The sequence below is a fragment of the Danio aesculapii genome, chromosome 3 (genome assembly GCF_903798145.1).
Source record: "Danio aesculapii chromosome 3, fDanAes4.1, whole genome shotgun sequence".
Taxonomy (NCBI): domain Eukaryota; kingdom Metazoa; phylum Chordata; class Actinopteri; order Cypriniformes; family Danionidae; genus Danio; species Danio aesculapii.
The window spans coordinates 35,215,373-35,233,717 of record NC_079437.1 but is presented as its reverse complement, the minus strand read 5'-3'; the positions used below and the strand labels follow the sequence as shown (position 1 = coordinate 35,233,717).

Below are 18,345 nucleotides of genomic sequence, written 5' to 3'. Positions count from 1 at the left end.
CACCTGAACCAGCTAATTAAACACTTACTAGATATACTAGAAACTTCCTAGCAGGTTTGTTGAAGCAAGTTATAGCTAAACTCTGCAGGACACCGGCCCTCCAGGACCGAGTGTGGACACCCCTGGCCTAAATGGTCAAATTGACCACATGCATTTGTCTTTCTGATCGCTAAAACATGACTTTTGTTTTTTCTATTAACTTTCTCTATTGTTTTTTTTTTAACATTCAAACACAATGACTTACAAATTTGGTCCAACAAACATTTACACAACAATTGACAATAATAGATACAAAATACATCCATAAGTTAAATAATAATACATGAATACAATATGTAAATAAAAAAATAATTAAATACAAAGCAAAATAAATAAAGAATAAAAACAAAACACTGATCTTCAGTTTTAATCTAAATCAGTCTAATCCTTTTCAATTTAACTGTTTCCTGTAGAATTTAGATCTTTAAAATAATCTATGAAAGGTTAGCAGATTTTATAGAATTTGTCTCCAGTACCAAATGTTTCATAACATCCCTCATTAGATGTATATTAGGAGCAGCTTTAAAAACATGCTCTCCTGCTTGCAAAGTAGGGTACACAACTTTAGACTCAATTATAGGCTATTTTACAAAAAAAAAAAATTTTTTTTAGGGTAATGACTTCATAAAATATGACAACAGACGTTCAAATGGTTAATTCTAAAATATCAATAGAAACTTCAAATGTACTTATGATGTGAATTTCTTTGTATGAATTTTTTTATATGAACAATCAGAATGACTGCTATGGCCATTTTTTAAATATAATTTAAGGGATTTTTCACCTTTATTATAGGTCAGTAGAGATGAGATAGGAATACAAGGAGCAGAGAGAGAAGGGAAGGATTGGCAAAGGATCTTGAACCGGGAATCAAACTCAGGTCACCTTGATCACCTCAGTGCTCTATTTCGGGGCTCTTTACCACTAGGCTATTGCCACTGACTGCTATAGCTATTTTTATAAAATCTAATTCTCTTCTGGCAGTTCCAGTGTCAATGTTATTGCCATTTTGTTGTAATTTTAAACACTTATGTTTTGTACTCATTAATAAAGACATGAAACCTCAAAGAGCATCATGAGGATAGAGCTCCGATCTTTATGGTTGCTGATTTGTATTTAGTGTCTTTTTAGCTGCCTGGAGCGAACTGTTTGGTTGGAATTAACTAGTGGTTCTCAACTAGTTTTCTTCAGGACTCATATTTGACATTGAACATGTATATCAAACAATATTAAATTATTCAGTGTAAAGCAACAAACAAAATGGCCTTGTTGGTATTATGTTAGAATCATTCATGATATTTATGATTATTTGTTTGAATTGGGTTCTAGTAACTAAATAAATGAATAAAATCTATACAGAAATATTTAAAACTGTGGTCATTTTCTAAAATATTTTTCTTGCTCAAATTTTTATTCAACTTTGTGTTTTTAGCAATTCACGTTTACGTAATATTAAGTATATATTTAATTTGTTAAATAATGTTTTAATAAAATTAATGTTTTTAATAGCTTTAGCTAAGAGTATATTTGCAAATATTTGCTTAAATGCAGTTTAAACCAGTTTCTAAAAATCAACAAAGGTCTGCATTTTGCTACATATTTAATGTAATCTGTGTTGTCCTGTGTAGTTGCATTGCACAATTATTGGATTATTGCCTTTTATTTCTTGGATTTGTTGTTGTTTGGTGTCTTTGAGCCTGTCACAACGAACCATTTCTTCATTGCAATCCATCGTTTGAGACCCCTGGTTTGGGATGAGGAATACAGTCATTTGTATTCACACTGTGACCAAACTGCCAAGCCTGTGTTCACTGTGTTCCCTCCTGCTCGTCTGTCTGCCTCTTGCTCTCTCCCTTCATTTTCCAATGCTTTCTGCCTTACACCAGTGGCGTTTGAAGTTTCGCTTGAGCATCTTTTGCTTGAGGGATGGTGACATTTGTTTTGATTGTTTCTTCAATGGATGGTCGATGTGCTGTTGTCCGGTTTACATATGCTACGCCTGATTCCTGTGCTTTTTGGCTCATTGGGTCTGATTGAAAAGTGATGTTTGAAGCTCCCCCGCTCTTATTTTCCATTCTCCTTGTCTTTTCTCACATTCCAGTACTCCTAATCTACCAGTTGTCGATCACAATAAGGGTAGGAAAGAGAAAAGAGGAAGTTAGAAGAGATAAAAGCTAAGCTCATACAGTATCCACACAGAGAAGGAGGCTTCATTTTCTAAATGAAAGCCTCAAGCAGTCACTCACATTACACTGTTTTAATTCAGAAGTGCTGTTTTAATTAACAGCTTAAATGTTTTCTGTCTTATGTCAATGTTGGTATACTGATGTACATGCTCTCTATGCTTCACTATTAGTGTTAGATTGAACAACGCATCAGATCTAGTATTAAAATTCTGTGCAGTAAACAACTTGCAAGCGCTTATAAACTTTATTAGTGCCTGCCTGCTTTTTTAGTAGGGCTTGATCTGAAAGAATTTTTTAACAAAGATTTTTTAAAGTCTTTGCCAAAGCTTTTTAACGAACCAGACTAACCAGCTATGAGGTGAATTACATAAAGCAACAAGGCATTTGCGCCCACTGAGCTACTGCTGACTAGATATTTTCTCTTTTTCTGACCATTCTCTGTAAACACTAGTGATGGTTGTGCGTGAAAATCCCAGCAGATCAGCAGTTTCTGAAATACTCAGACCAGCCCATTTAGCACCAACAACCATGCCACGTTCAAAGCCACTTAAATCACCTTTCTTCCCCATTCTGATGCTCAGTTTGAACTGCAGCAGTTCGTCTTGATCATGTCTACATGCCTAAATGCATTGAGTTGCTGCCATGTGATTGGCTGATTAGAAATTTGCGTTTACGAGCAGTTAGACAGGTGTACCTAATAAAGTGGCCAGTGAGTGTACATTCAATCCATTCTGAAACTCTTTTTTTTCCAGCATCTACACTGTTTTCAAAACAGCTTTCTGTGCTTTAGTGCCACCAGCCTAGCTCCTTCGTGCAACTGAAATCTAAAACGCAAATTGAACTGGATGACCTATTTTATAGCAGGGGGACAGGTGAAAAATCAACACACTTGTCAACTTGCTTTGGGGGTATGAATTAACTCCATAGGGATCTATTGTTTTGAATCAAGAATGTCATCATGTTGTACAGTCAGCTACATGCTCTTCAATCACGTTCAATGTGAAAGTGCCTAAAGCACACAAAGCAAGCAAATAGGGACTGACTAAAACACTCAGAACACCTTTGCAATTGCACATTTGACACCCACACACACCATCATAGCAGCTACATATGCAGTCAAGCACCACTCGCATTTATTTCTAAAGCTCAAGCTGTTTAAATAAAAATGGTCTAACACTATGCTTCATATTCCAACAGTGAGGTAAAATTACACTTGTTTATTTATTTTTTTCTTACAAAAAGTGTGTCCTCTGAGACCTGACAAGAGGAAGCAGGCGGAGATCAACCACACCTGCCTGAAATAACAACTGCCTCACATTGCAGTATTTTTAAAACCTGTAAAACACTCTGAAATAGACTGGCTTTGTGTGTGTAAACAGCATCAGGAGCCGAATAGCAGTGTGTGAACATCTCTTCGTCTGCAGCCAACACCCTCCTAATCTAAAAGCATCCTCGCTAGTGTTTCCACCCTCCCTCTTGCTCTTTCTTCCATCATCTCAGCTGAAGCTCGGACTACATCTGCATCCCTGCAGCATCACAAAGATTGTGGACAGTCTGTTTTGAGTTGGTATAAAGGGGTTTTATAGCTCTGACAAAAAAGAGTTTGGAGCGTGAGTGGAAAGTGGGTCCGGTTTGAGCTGTTGTACTAAAACTAAACAGAATCTAACAGCCAGCGCTGCTGCTGTTGCTGCATTGAGCTCATGGGAATCATGGGAAAGTGGGGCATGACTGATACACAGCGGAGAGGTGGAAAGGAGGAGGATTGCTCTTCTTCTTTCTCTCTAACACACACACACACACACACACACACACACACACACACACACACACACACATGGACATTTTATACACCTGCATAAACATGCATCTCAAACCTCGCACATATGCATAGCGTGGCATACGCGAGACTTCACTGTCGCAGCTGTGGAAGTGTGAATGTACACGCGTTAATTCCCACCATTGATTAGATTTTTATTTTACCCGTCTTTGCCTTGAGCAAGAGCTCACTGCTGCTGTGAATTCATGAGAAGTGCTAATTAAAGAAGCTCTTAAGATATTTCATAAATCAGTCAAAACACCACTCTAGTTATTAAAGCCTACTCTGGTTAATTTCCTAATTTAATTTTATTGCTAAACCACTGACTAACTATAATAAGGCAATGTGTAAGAATTTTCATGCATTAATTGTGCTTTGTTGCCAATATGTAAGCAGATTATATGAAAGTTTAAAATAATTATACCTTACCTGACCTGGTTATCTGAGACAACTGATTACACATGATTTAGACATGGATTGAAAGACTCCTTCTGTTCTATGACACCAAAAACAAATGTGCATAGGATTGTAAAGATAATGTCAAATAAAGTATTCTGTACTGTAATGTCAATCTGTTATGAAAACAAAATGGATAAAGGTCGACGCTACAGAGCACTGTGCACCAGAACAGCCCAACACAAACAGTTTCTTCCCTCAGGCAAGCCATCTCATGAACAACTTTGTAACTGTGAAACAAACATCACTACTTTTTATACACATTTACAGTGCTCAGCATATATGAGTACAGCCCTCACAAATCTCTCTTTTTAGTTCATATTTTAATAGGAAGCTATACAATATTATATTTGTGCATATACATTAGATTAGTCAGTACTGAAGCCAAATCTGGAGCTTATCTAACAAAATAACTTACGATAACAGTCCAAAAACTAGTACACCCAAATTTATATGTTATAGAAAAATACAAATACAAAATTTTAAAAGAGGAAAAACCAAGAGAAGCAAACAAAATGAAAAAGTGAAAAAGTTTGTTGAAATTTTGTAGGTTGTAATTTCTTTACAATATTTTGCTTGCATTTATTTGTATTCTCTTTCAATTTCTAAATATGTTTGGTGACTAAAATATTATTTTAATAAATATATCTGTTTAATAAATCTGTTTTGCTTAAATGCATGAAAATACACTGCCTATATTCACTGAGAAATGGATGCAAATATTCATTTTCAAAATGGGCTGTTCTCAATTATGCTGAGCACTGTACACTTATTTATTTAACAACATACTTTACATGCCAGTTTGCACATAACAGCTGCACATGTGATCTTGTATATAGTAATATACCTGTACTTACACTTGTCAATTTGTTTATATGCATTCACTACTTCTGTTTTCAAAATATATTTATTATCTGTTTTTTGTCCTGTCTCTGTAATGCTGTTGCACTTTAGAAGCTCTGTTAAAGCATAAATAGTCCTCACTTTAGATTAGGTTACAAAACTGGATGAAGTTGAGTTAATAAAGCATTTGTTAACATACACATTAACTATTAGTATGCTACTGAATATTAAGAATTATAAATGTTCACTTGAATAGTTTATTAATCATTTACTTACACATTCTAAATGATCTTAAAAAGCACCAAATATTCTTAAATAACTAGTTTGTTAATAATGCAATATTTAATTTAGTAATAAAAAATAAACCATTAACAAAGTATGAAAACACAATTATTAAGCACATTACACGTTGCTTTTGTCAAGAACAGACCATTTGTAGCTGCAGTTATAAACTACTTACTAACATTTATTAATGTAGAGTTAATGCTTAACAGATGATGAGTTCACTATTTGCTAATGCTTAATTAATGGTTCATAGTGTGTAGTAGTAAAAAGTGTTTTTTTAATATGTTTTTAAATAAATTGGTCTTACACTTCATATTTAAAAAATTTTCATAGTATATGTATTAATTTCAGTACTTTTACCATAAGCCAACATATCAACCATCGGGTAGAGGGTAATATTTTAGAAATTATGGGATTTGTTGAAGCGACATTATGAGTTTTTTTTCTTGGTGGGGCAGTTAAAGGGTTAAAAATGTACCTCTACTTGGACGTGATTCTTTACACCGTGATTCTTTACACTTTACACAGATTTTGTAGCTTCTATAGGAGGCATTTTAAAAAATGGCAACCTTATGGCTTAATAAGAACATTCTTTTGCATCATTAGACTGCTGCCTGATTTATTTTCAGGCCACTGCATGATTAAACCCCTCTAATTCTTTGATTCATCTGTACCTTATTTATCTATTTGCTTTCTTTATTATGTTACTTAAATGAGGCGAAGGTTAATTATGCATAATTGTGCGTATTATCCAGCACAGCTGAGGTTAGGCTTAAAGATAACTGTGTGTGTGTGTTGCGAGGGATACACTCATGCTCCTCTCCATGTCACGCCGGTGGGACGGCTCAGCTGAATAGTTTCCTAGCAACAACCTAGAGAATGAGGCAGAGCGAGAGAGGGAGGGAATGTGACAGGCAGGAGTAGGGGTGGTGATTTGCTGGGAGGAGTGGCCAAAAAACCCAACAACTGTTGCCAGATCAGTAGCGTCTCTGTCTGTATGTGTTTGTGTGTGGCCGCATGATCGCTCGCTGCAGGTTGGAGTGACTGAGTGTGTGTGTATGTGCATGTGCGAGGAGGACTGAGGTGGTTTGGAGCAGTGCCAGCTATAAGTGGAGGTACCGGGAGCCACACGTCCAGAGGAACACGCAAATTTGACAACAGTGGACACTGATATTTCACCTGTTGGACTGTGGCGAGGGTGGGGATCCTGGAGGGAGACGCGGACACCAAGTCTTGGACGTCCTCAGCCGACGAGGGCTTAACCGGCACGGACAGAGAGGATGGAGGAGATGGATCTTCAGTATTGAGCGGAGGGGTATGAGATGAGAAAACTAGCATGTGCAAGCATTTGCTGCAGCCAAGTCCATTGTTCATGTGCTTTAATGATCTTCTCTGATCCTCATTTCTGTACTGTAACAAGCAGGGTTACCTTAAAAAGCTATTTATGTCATATAAAAATGCTATTTCTTTTTATTATAGTGTATATAAGTTGGAACAGTGATTATATAAATGATATTTATTGTCTTAAGTAGTGTTATTTTTATAAGTGTAGTCATCATTGTAGGTGTTTTAAAAATATCTGAGCATATCTTCAATCAGCAGTGTGCTTAGGTGGTCAGATTTTCACATTTTTGACTCCCAGCACCACAAAAAATATCAAAATCTCAGTCAAATATGGACAAACCCAAGCACTTGGTTAAAAATTCAACCCAATGGTCGGGTTCATATCACCACAAATCAAGTGTGGGGAGTTAAAGTTCATTAAATGAAACTATAGTGACTATATTTGTGGAATTTGACTTATTTTACTACAGTACGAGCGTCCTGGGTGTGCTGGAATTTACATCCAGCCTGTCTTTCCAAAACGCTACACCTGCCCTTGAATGACAAGTTGAATGAATGACTAGAGAGCCTGGCTGGATTGTCTGGTAATCTGTTGGAGGGGAAGGGGGTCATGCTATTGAAATGCTAATCAGACAGTGTGTGTTTAGACTGCATGTGTGTGTGTTTGGACTGTGTGTCGATGCGTTTTTGGTGGTGTGTGTGTGTGTTCGTCAACTGAACTACGGTTGGTGACCCCATTGTTTCCGTTTTCCTCTTGGTCTTTCAATCCTTAAATGCCACTCCGGTAAAAATGTGTTCTTTGAGAAACAACGACCTCCATGTTGCACCTCAAACAGGGAATAAAAAGGAGCAGGTTGATTGATTGTTGCCGAAAGTGTACATGCTCGTAAACTTAAACAGTTAACTCAGTGTCTCTTGGGAACAGGGCTAATGGTGTGCACTGGGAGTTGTTGTGGGGATGGGGGTAGTCCAGGGGGAGGAACTGTGGAGTTTTGAATGCGGCTGATAGTTTGCAGGGAGTATGTGGACATGAAAGAGGGTGTTGGGGTGGTTTGGGAAGACTCTTCGACGGTTAATGACCACCTGCTGGTCGCACCGCATCCACATTGTTTTTATATGAATGTGTGCATTTCTTAATGTTGCAATAATGTTATTCCCCTGGCAAACGACAACTTATAAAGGTCAGGGAACAATAGGGTTAGGCGGCCATTGAAATTCCTTCCCTGGGACTTGCTTTTAGCCCTCTAGAGGTTTGTTTTGCCAAGGAGGCTTGGTTGAAATGTTATTGCCATCTTAAGCTTTTACCGCGATAGCTTGGCAGCTATATGCAGACAAATGGCCATTACTGTTAAAGTTTTGTCAATAAAAGTCCTGTTTCCTCTCTGTGTAGGACATTAAGTCCTCTATATTGTAAAAACTACACATATGAGTGGGTGAAACTTTTATTATTAGTAGTATTATTATAAAAAAGATTATAAAATATATCATATTTTTTACCTTGATTTACTGAAGACAGACTAAAATATCATTTGGTGTAACAATAGCTACATATGAGTCCAACATAGGCTCATTCTGAAAACATAGTCCTATATACATTTCTGGAGATCGCGAATTATGTAGTCAGAAGTACGTATGGCTGCATTTCGTCTTTAAAACGAACGCCAAAGAGCGGTATGATGCCGTTTCTTTTCGTGCTCACCAGCTGACTTCCGTATGGACGGTTTTCCCGCTGTTACCAGTTTGTCCAGTAGCTCACCATGTATGTCAGCAGACTTGAGACGCAGAGAGGAGTTGACCACAATGACGAGGTTCGATTCAGGTGAAAAATGGTGCCAGAAAGCGAGTAAAACAAAAACAGAAGCCAAACATTAGAATCTGAAAACGTAGTAAAAATCAGGCAAGGGATTTTCTTTTTCTCAATTGCTTTTTAAAACTGTTGTTGGGTTTAGGGAAGTGGGTGGGCGGGTCAATTGGTGTTTTTGAAAACACTATTGGTTGGGTTTAGTGAAAGAGGAGGGTGGGTCAGTCAATCGGTTAGTCATTCAGTCAGTCGACATCGTCCTCTGGTAGATTTACGTGAGAAATCAGGCGTGAATGGCACTTGCGAGAGAAATTTGAGATCTGAAAAAAGCGTACACAGCACCCTCTAGTGGATTTGCAAAAACAAAAACTATAAAAAACGTAGCTCCTGGGACATATTTGGTGCTTATCAGAAATGTATATAGGTGTACGTTTTCAGAATGAGCCTGGTTGTATGAGTCAATCTTGTGAGTCTTATTTAGCTTAAGAATCATTTGATGACACATTAACTGAGGGATCACGATGTAGCACCAAAATCTTTGTTCTTTGCCACTATTCTTTAAACTGCTTGGTTTTACTTATTTGCAAGTAACACAATTTAATTGAAAGCATGATAAAATGCAGTATGATTACTTATTATTTAATACATTGTATTGACTACAGGTCAGAAAATGTTATTTAATTTTTAATACAAATAAGTTTTGCTGAATGATGGCAGTGCATGTTTTTTATATTTATGTTTACAAATGATATTTGAAACATTAAAGTAGTACGCTTTCTATGTATATAAAACCACTTTTGTACATTCAATTGGTGCAGACACCTACCTTTTTAGGTACTGTGCCTGAGTCAGTTGACTTTTCTTGTCTACTGCGTTTAAGACCACAGTCATTTAGCAGCAGGTCTGACAGCTTCAGATATTGATCCCTTATGAAATGCTGTATCAGGTCTGGTTATTGCGTGGGCAGCAGAGAATCGGTGCATGACCAAGGGCACTATCTGCTCCACCATTTCATGGGCGTCATAATGCAAAGCCCAGCAAAAGACATAATTCAGCATTATAGTTAAGACAGGAGGTTAATTGCAGTTTGCACACTGTAAAACCCAATAACGTGGTGCATCCTGACCATTGCTCTGAGATCTGTGCCAAGGGGAGATAAGTGCATGAGCATTTTGCGAGCGACCCTTTTAAAATCAGTGCTACACTTTTATGACTGTGTGCAGATTTTAAGGCAAATAAACTGAGAGCAATATTTCCACTTGTCTCTGCTTGTCTTGCATTCAGAGGGACGCCTACACATGCTGTGGTATAAAAAGGTAATTTGCTAATCCAAGTGCCCCTGCAGAATAGATTGTGTAACTGCATCTCCAGTTGGCCTTTTTCTGTGTGTTTGCTGGGTTACTATTTTCATGGCCAGTAAAGAGTTCAAAGGTGTTTCGCTTTGATACCATCCAGTGAAGGGCAACTGGCGGTTTTAGAGCCCCTGGAGCTGGATTATGACTCATGGCTCCCTGTAAATCCACACTGTCTTTTGTCTGCTGACCGTGTAGGCAGTGCAATGGCCAGTAATACAGCTGCATTTCCACTGCGATCTCAAACTAAACCAGCCAAGCTCAACTGATACAGAAAATGAACAACAAATAGCTTGAATGCCTCCTGCTAGCATGCTTCAGTTGTCACTTCTGTAATGTTCCTGATGATCAAACTTCACTGTTTGATCCAACACTCTTACACTCTCAGAAATAAATGTACACAAGCTGTCTCTGCAGTGGTACTGTTTCAAAAGGTATACATTTGTAACTAAAGGGTCCTTATTAATACCTCAAGGGTACATATTAGTATCTAAAAAGTACAAAAGTGTATCTCTTGAAATGTTTAGGTACCATTAAATACCTTGGAGGTACCAATACAAACCCTTTGACTACAAATATGTACTTATTGAAAAGGTACAACCTTAGTGACAACTCTTGTATCTTTATTTTTCGAGAGTGTAGCTAGCAAACAAGTTCATTGGGGTTCGCTAGCTTAAAATAGCATTTAGCTCGCTAATATCAGGTAAATAAGAGTAGCAACAGTAAAGCTATTCAAAATGTAGTGTGTAAAACTATACAACAATGTGTTTTTCCTATGGATTTGAGTTGTTGGTTGGTTCAGAATCTTGTTTATACAGTGATTTGTTAGAAAATAAAAATAGCAGCTTCTGAATTGCTGCTGTCATCGAAATTTTGACAGGTTTTTCTGTGATGTTTATATGCACACTTGACATTTTTTAGTGAGCTGTATTTGAAAAGGCTGTATGATGGTGCACTTTGGATGCTGGCCAGCGTTGAGTGTTGTATTTGTTTGTTTGTGTGGGTTGCTGTCATCCTAAGATGGCAGATCTGTAAAGAAGTGCTTTTATGTCTAAATTTACAGAGTAAAAAATTAAACCACATCTGAACATTTCAGAAAAAAAATATGCGCTCTTCTTTCACAGAGGAAAATAATCTAATAATGTGAGCGAGATGCTGATGTGGATTCCTCCATCATACAGTCCTCTGTGTTCCTCACAGACAAAAACATCTCTATTATTCATAGATCAGAGAGCTTTGAGGCAATTTTTTCAGTCATGCTCCGAGACAAAGAAAATAAATAGCATCGCAAACATGTTGATTCCTCTGCCTTTAGAAGTTTGGGTTCGGTGTGATTTTAAAAAATTGGTTTTGAAAAAAATCTCAGATGCTCACCAAGTCTGCATTTCAACTGCAAACAACAGTAATATTGTGAGCTATTATTTAAATTTAAATAACATTTTACCAGTGGAGTAAAGAAACAAATTACAAATATTCAAATTACTTTTATTGAGTAGTTTTTCTCAGGAATTGTACTTGATTAATTAGTAAAAAAAGGAAAATTTTTTGTTTTTTATCTGTACTTTTTCCTGCACTATTGTCCTTCAACCTTCTGTCACTACTTTATATGTTTATTTTTTCTTGTCCACTGTGATTGGCCAAGTAGAATAATCAATCCCGTAATCCTCTAATCAAATCACACATAGAAGAAATTGCATCAGACAGATCTTCCGACCCCACAGATACAGACTCTTTATTAACGCAGCAAATATTTACAGTGTGGAAGCATCAAAAATGTCCAAGATGATGCAAATCATTACATGCATACTGAGAGACTCTTTAGACTGCATGATGAGAAGATGAGCCTTCTGACTGATGACTGAAATCGCAGTGTAGTCTTAAAGAATAACTAACAGAACTACATTTACAACAATTATAATTACTACAGAATCTTACATTTTTAAATACATTCACAAATTGCATTTATTCTATCCATGCTGCACAAGCTTGATTTGGAACAACCATAGCTTGTTAGTAACATAACCTAAGTGTTAACATATTGTCACAGCTAGATTTTTGCCCCTTAGAACCAATTTCACTAATGTAAGCTATATTTTTAATTTGGAGGGTATAAGGTAGAATAATTATCATGACGTAATTCTCATTCTTGAGTAATTTTAGATGGGCTACTTTTTGCTCATACTTTGAATAGTATTTCGAAAATATATTTTTACTTGCATTACATTTTTGGCAAGTAATGGTACTTTTACTTGAGTTTGATTTTTGGGTACTCTTCGCACCACTGGTCTTCACTCCTGGGACTCCAGTCTTTATTATCACATGATCCTTCAGAAACTATTTATTATGAAGACTTAGCCTTCAAGAGGCGTCTATCATTATTAGCAATGTACTACAATATAATAGTATAAGCTGGATATATATATATATATATATATATATATATATATATATATATATATATATATATATTTATTTATTTATTTATTTATTTATTTATTTTTATTGGGTTGGACAGTATTGAGACCGGAAGCGAAGTTGGAGAGAGAGAGAGAGTGGTAGGGTAGGAAAATGTCCTCGAGCCAGGATTCAAACTCGGGAGGTCCTGACGTGCTACTGCACCATATGTCGGTTCACTAACCACTATTGCGCCAACAGCCCACAATATTAAAGATAATAATGATTAATGATGAATTCTGTGGATTGATCCACTGCTGGCCATTTGTTTCGCTTCCTGCATTACGTGACAAGTTGCAAAAAGCAGATTCACACTTTTTATCCCCCCCTCCATCAGTTAGACATAACAATACACATAATGTAATTAAACATTGAAAAAAAAAAGCTAAAATAATTTGAAAATTAAAATAATAATAATTCATTCATTCATTCATTTTCGGCTTGCGTTTCTTTATTAATCTGGGGTTGCCACAACGGAATGAACTGCCAATGTATCCAGCATATGTTTTACGCAGCGGATGCCCTTCCAGCTGCAACCCATTGCTGGGAAACATCCATACACACTTAATCACACACATACACTACTGACAATTTAGCTTACCCAGTTCACCTACACCACATATCTTTGGACTTGTAGGGGAAACCAGAGCACCCGGAGGAAACCCACACGAACATGGGGACAACATGCAAACTCCACACAGAAATGCCAACTGACCCAGCTGGGGCTCAAACCAGCGACCTTCTTGCTGTGAGGCGATAGTTCTACCCACTGTACCACTGTGCTGCCCCAAAATAATAATCATTTAAAATGAAAATCAGATGCATCACTTATTATTGTATCATTGTTAACACAGTCAATCTGATTAATATTTCTTTGTGGAAACAATGAAAAGGGTTCTTTGATGAACATTTATTAGAAACAGATATCTTTAGCATGAAAAAATACTTTTCTTCTGGATAAAATACATTGTTTATAGTATACAACATAAAAACTCTAACTGACCCCAAACTTTAGAACAGTAATGCACGTTCTGACCATTTTTGTTTATTTCAAGCCTGCTCCCTTGATGATGAAACTTAATTTTGTGTGAACTGTCCCTAAGCCAAGTAGTAAAATATATTACTGGATATTGCTGTTGGTCAGTAATGACACATTAAATAGTGTTTGATTACACAATAATCATCGACAGAATCCCACTTACACTCCAGAAGAATACAGCATCATTCACTCTGCAGGGACATCACTACGTTTGAATCAATATCTGGCTGGATATTTCAGAGCACTGGGAGTCACTGGGTTGTTAATGATGCTCGTCCTCTCAGCTCAATGTACTGTAACATTGGTGGGTGTGTTTTAGAACTTAGTGTCCCAGATTTTTTAGCTGTATTTAAGCTTTAATGCAACTTAGTTCATACTCAGCAATAATTCATGAAACATTGGCGGTGTATGGGTGGATCAGCAGTACTGCAGCATGACAGTATAAGTCCTTCATGTTTGCCTAAAAACAGTAGAGCAACTACTTCAACAGAGATACTCAATGAAAGGGCTTTGCTTTTTCTATATTTTCATGTAGCGCTTAAATCTGCTTGTGAATGTTTAAGATCTGCAAAATTTCAAAGATGATGAATAGAGTTATTCAAGATGAACATTAACAACATCTACATTGACCCTCAAGAACTCTTTTCATATTAAAATGCAGAAGTTTTGTTAGTGGGTTGCACAGTGTCTCAGTGGTTCAATAGTATCTGGATGCAGCCTTGATGATGCAAGACACAATGCACTCAATTGATACACCCGGTGTCCACATTACTCTTAAACCCATGAAATAAGTGTTTTGAAAATGCTAAATAATTTGAAAACTTTGGTTCATTCTTTAACTCAAGTAAGTGTCTCTGCAGCTCGGAGACCTCCAAGTGGGAAGGATTACACCACAAGTAGGCTGGATTTAGGTGGTGTGGGTGGAGTAGCGTTAAAAAAACACAACAGGTTACTGTGAGGTTGGGTTTAGGGTTGGGGTAGATGTAGACGTTAATAAAACACAATAATGGACTTCGTGTCATGTTCAAGACATTAAATTAATAAAAACTCCAAGTTTGTACAGCCCAGTTGGAGCTCAGGGCCCACTCACTTGGAGCTGGCTCGACCTCCGTTTATACCCTTCTCTACTAACTGGTCTTTCGTGAACTGGTGATTCATCAAATCTCTCTCATATGACCATTACACAACCTGTGGACTTCAAGTGTGGATGCCGGCAAGATATGCACATACCCAGTGAATGTAAATGATCATGTTGTGTGTTTTTAGGAGTTATACACTGTAACAATTGTGTCCACACAATCGATTTGTGTTGGATCAACATGAAGGATTTAAATTAACAATATTTTTTACAAATTTAAGTGGTTTGAACATAAAACAAACAAGTTGCAGCAGAAAAATTCAAGATTTTAGCTCATTTTAAATTAATAGTTTGAACAAAAAGCAAACGAGTGTAGTTTTTCTGAAATGCAGTTACCTGGCAATATAGAAGAGGAATTTTTCAATATGAAATGCAATTTTTAAATGAAAACACACTAGTGAAAACAGCACATGAGTAAAAGAGTTTGGTTCAAGTTGTCAAGTGCTGATGAAGCTGAGTTCTCTGTAATCGAGCGGGCGCAGCCAATTGAATCTTTCTGGCTCGAGACTTCCGGTCTCATTCACCTCCATTCATTTTTACATGTTGAAAACAGTTTGTTTAGCTGCTTGATGTTGCAAATTGATATTTTCTTATTATTCTATTAATTTTTGTCTGTGTTTTCATGCAAACACTTGTTTGTAGAGCAAGTAGTTTGACCGTTTTCTGCCGTTTATTATTCTTAGTCATTTCTCCCAGGTGAACTAATCAGAAGATATAAAACAATCGCGCACGAGCGCACTTCAGCATTGAAGAATAAGGTCAATATGTGTAGACCAAGCAAAACAGACTGACCAATGAGAACAGTGCAGGATCTTAAAGGTGGAGTTTAGTAAGACTGAATCTCTGAATGAACCATATCAGACACTGAAAAAAAAGATTCGAAACATATTGTAGAATTTTTATAAACTTAATGTAGGATACCAACAAAAACATCTGAAATCTACAAACAGAAACACTTATTTTAAGATATTTAATTGTGTACAGTCAAACTAGGCTGGGCTTTATATGTTACATAGAAAATTATCATGATGAATGTCAATCTGAAGTAATTCATTTTCGTTTTTTTATATAAATGAAATATTGTCATCCATAATATCATACATTTGATGATCATAACTATGAATAAATCTACCTCATTACCACATTGAAATGTAACTAGTTTCTATGATAACTGTATGAAAAATACCAGCCTGAATAATTCGGGTATAAATACAAATACACAAACTTAATAAAAGCATTCATTCGTTCATTTTACTTTGGCTTAGTCCCTTTATTCATCAGGGGTCGCCACAGTGGAATGAACCGCCAACTTATCCAGCTTATGATTTTAGAGTGTCGATGCCCTTCCAGTTGCAACCCAGTACTGGGAAACACCCATACTTGCTTACATTCACACACACTCATACACTACAGCCAATTTAGTTTATTCAATTCACCTATACCACATGTCTTTGTACTGTAGAAGAAACCGGAGAGCAAATACATTTTACAAATATATTAAATTACTAATCATAAAGATGTGTTATTTCTGTGCATTGTAAACATAATTATGTTTCCTAATATATATAGTAATATATTAAGCCAGATGCATCTTTGTTTTTTTAAGCAACTGCATGAATCACAATTGGCAGCTCAATGCAGAAACATCTAAAAACAAATAGCCATGCCTGTCATAAGTTAACCAGTCCCATAAAATCAAATCTGTTTGTTGCTACACCATACGCACAGTGTGATAGTTAACAGATAACACTTGCGTTTGCATAAAACGGTTTTCATAGGAAAAAACGATGGCTGTTACACCAAAGAACATTGAAATATGTATGTATGACTGTATTTGTTAATAAAATAACTGGAGTATGCATGTGTATTAAAGCATGCCTAACATTAAAAGCAGTCTGTCAGAAGCAGCGGGTAAATAATGAATGTGAAGTCTAGGCGTTCCAGACGGTGCTGTCTAAGGGGGGGCTGGCAGATTCAGGTCGGCTTGGACCAAAAGGGGTCTCGGTTTATAGCTCATTTATCTGTGCTCCCACTGCTGGAGACCCCTGCGTCTCATCTCACATTACTGCAGTCCTTCTGTATCTGATAGGACTGCATTCATCACAGTCGCTGCTCAGCAGGGAAAGCCTCTGTTATGCTGTCAGAGCTTCACATTAAGACTATGCAGATATCAGTCATCAGTAATCTGCTCCTTATCTCTGAAGATACAGCCATGTGGGAACAGTCAAAGTTTTCCTCACGTTTGTTGATAGAACTGTGATGTTTAATCCTGAGGCTGGCCGTTAGGTTTACTTGCCGCAGGAATAATCTCTGATCAGACTGGACTTGCTAGAAGGAATTTGTTTTTCTCCTAAAGGATGTACCAAATCTGATTAAAGTTAAGGTTGCTGGATATCTTTGATCTCAGCATGTAAGATATCTGAGCCTGCCCTGTAAGAATGTAATATATCTGAACATTCCTAAAATAGATTCTCTTCATTATTAGAAAATAAAAATAGTCTTTATTTTAATAGAGAAAATATGCATTCTGTGCCTACTTTTTTGGTCCGATGTACTGTAAATAAAACAAACAGTGCATTTTATAATAATAATAAAAAAACACAAACTTTATACTACAAAATGTTTATTTCAGTGTTGCTTTTGCTTTGTAATTATTTTGTATTCAAATTTACTAGAGGATTTTTATCTGTTTTATTGAAATTACAGCCAATGTCACATCCTGTAACTTATATCCAATTTCACATCAATGTCACATGTTATGTACTGTTTGTAACTCATCATACATAAACTGTAGTAAGATATTTACTAGATTTTTCCAACAGTTTGTTACTGAATCAAAATCAAATGTAAAAATTAACCAGAAAAAAATTGAAGTAAATAAATGGGATATATAATAGTATACAATATTGGGTAACACTTTAGTTTAGGTGACCGTTCTAACTGTTAACTAGTGGCTTATTACATATTATTGGCTGTTTGTTTATACTTATAAAATGCATATTCTGCACAATCCTACATCACTAATCCTAAACCTTACTACTAATAATTATTATTAAGCAACAAATTAAGAGCTCATTGAGGCAAAAGTCTTAGTTAATGGTTTATTAATAGCGATTTATTAATATTTTACCTTAAAATAAAGTGTGAACAAATATTCATACATTCATTTTCTTTTCGACTATTAATCTGAGGTCTCCACAGCAGAATGAACCGCCAACTTATCCAGCATATGTTTTACACAGCACATGCCCTTCCAGCTGCAACCCATCACTGGGAAACACCCATACACACTCAATCACACACATACACTACGGACAATTTAGATTACCCAATTCACCTCTAGTGCTTGTCTTTGGACTCGTGGGGGAAACCGGAGCACCCAGAAGAAACCCACACGAACACAGGGAGAACATGCAAACTCCACACAGAAATGCCAACTGACGAAGCCGGGACTCGAGCCAGCGACCTTCTTGCTGTGAGGTGGCGGTGCTACCCACTGTGCCACTGCACCGCCTGTCAACAAATATTGATAGAGGATAAACAAAATATCCTACTTTGGAATCTTCTGAAAGAAATGAATCGAAGTGTTTGT

At 36.6% G+C, this 18,345-nt stretch overlaps 1 protein-coding gene across 2 annotated transcripts in view; it reads left to right on the top strand.

Annotated features, from left to right (window-relative positions):
• rab11fip4a (RAB11 family interacting protein 4 (class II) a) overlaps positions 1-18,345 on the top strand; it is a 65,679-nt gene that overhangs the window by 25,370 nt on the left and 21,964 nt on the right. The window contains exon 1 of one of the 2 annotated variants that reach the window (XM_056453852.1): positions 6,614-6,940. The exons of the other annotated variant lie outside the window; for it this stretch is intronic. The gene's annotated coding sequence lies outside the window, so the exon portion shown is untranslated. Of the gene's footprint in view, positions 1-6,613; positions 6,941-18,345 lie in introns of those variants that run through there. 2 annotated transcript variants of the gene reach the window in all.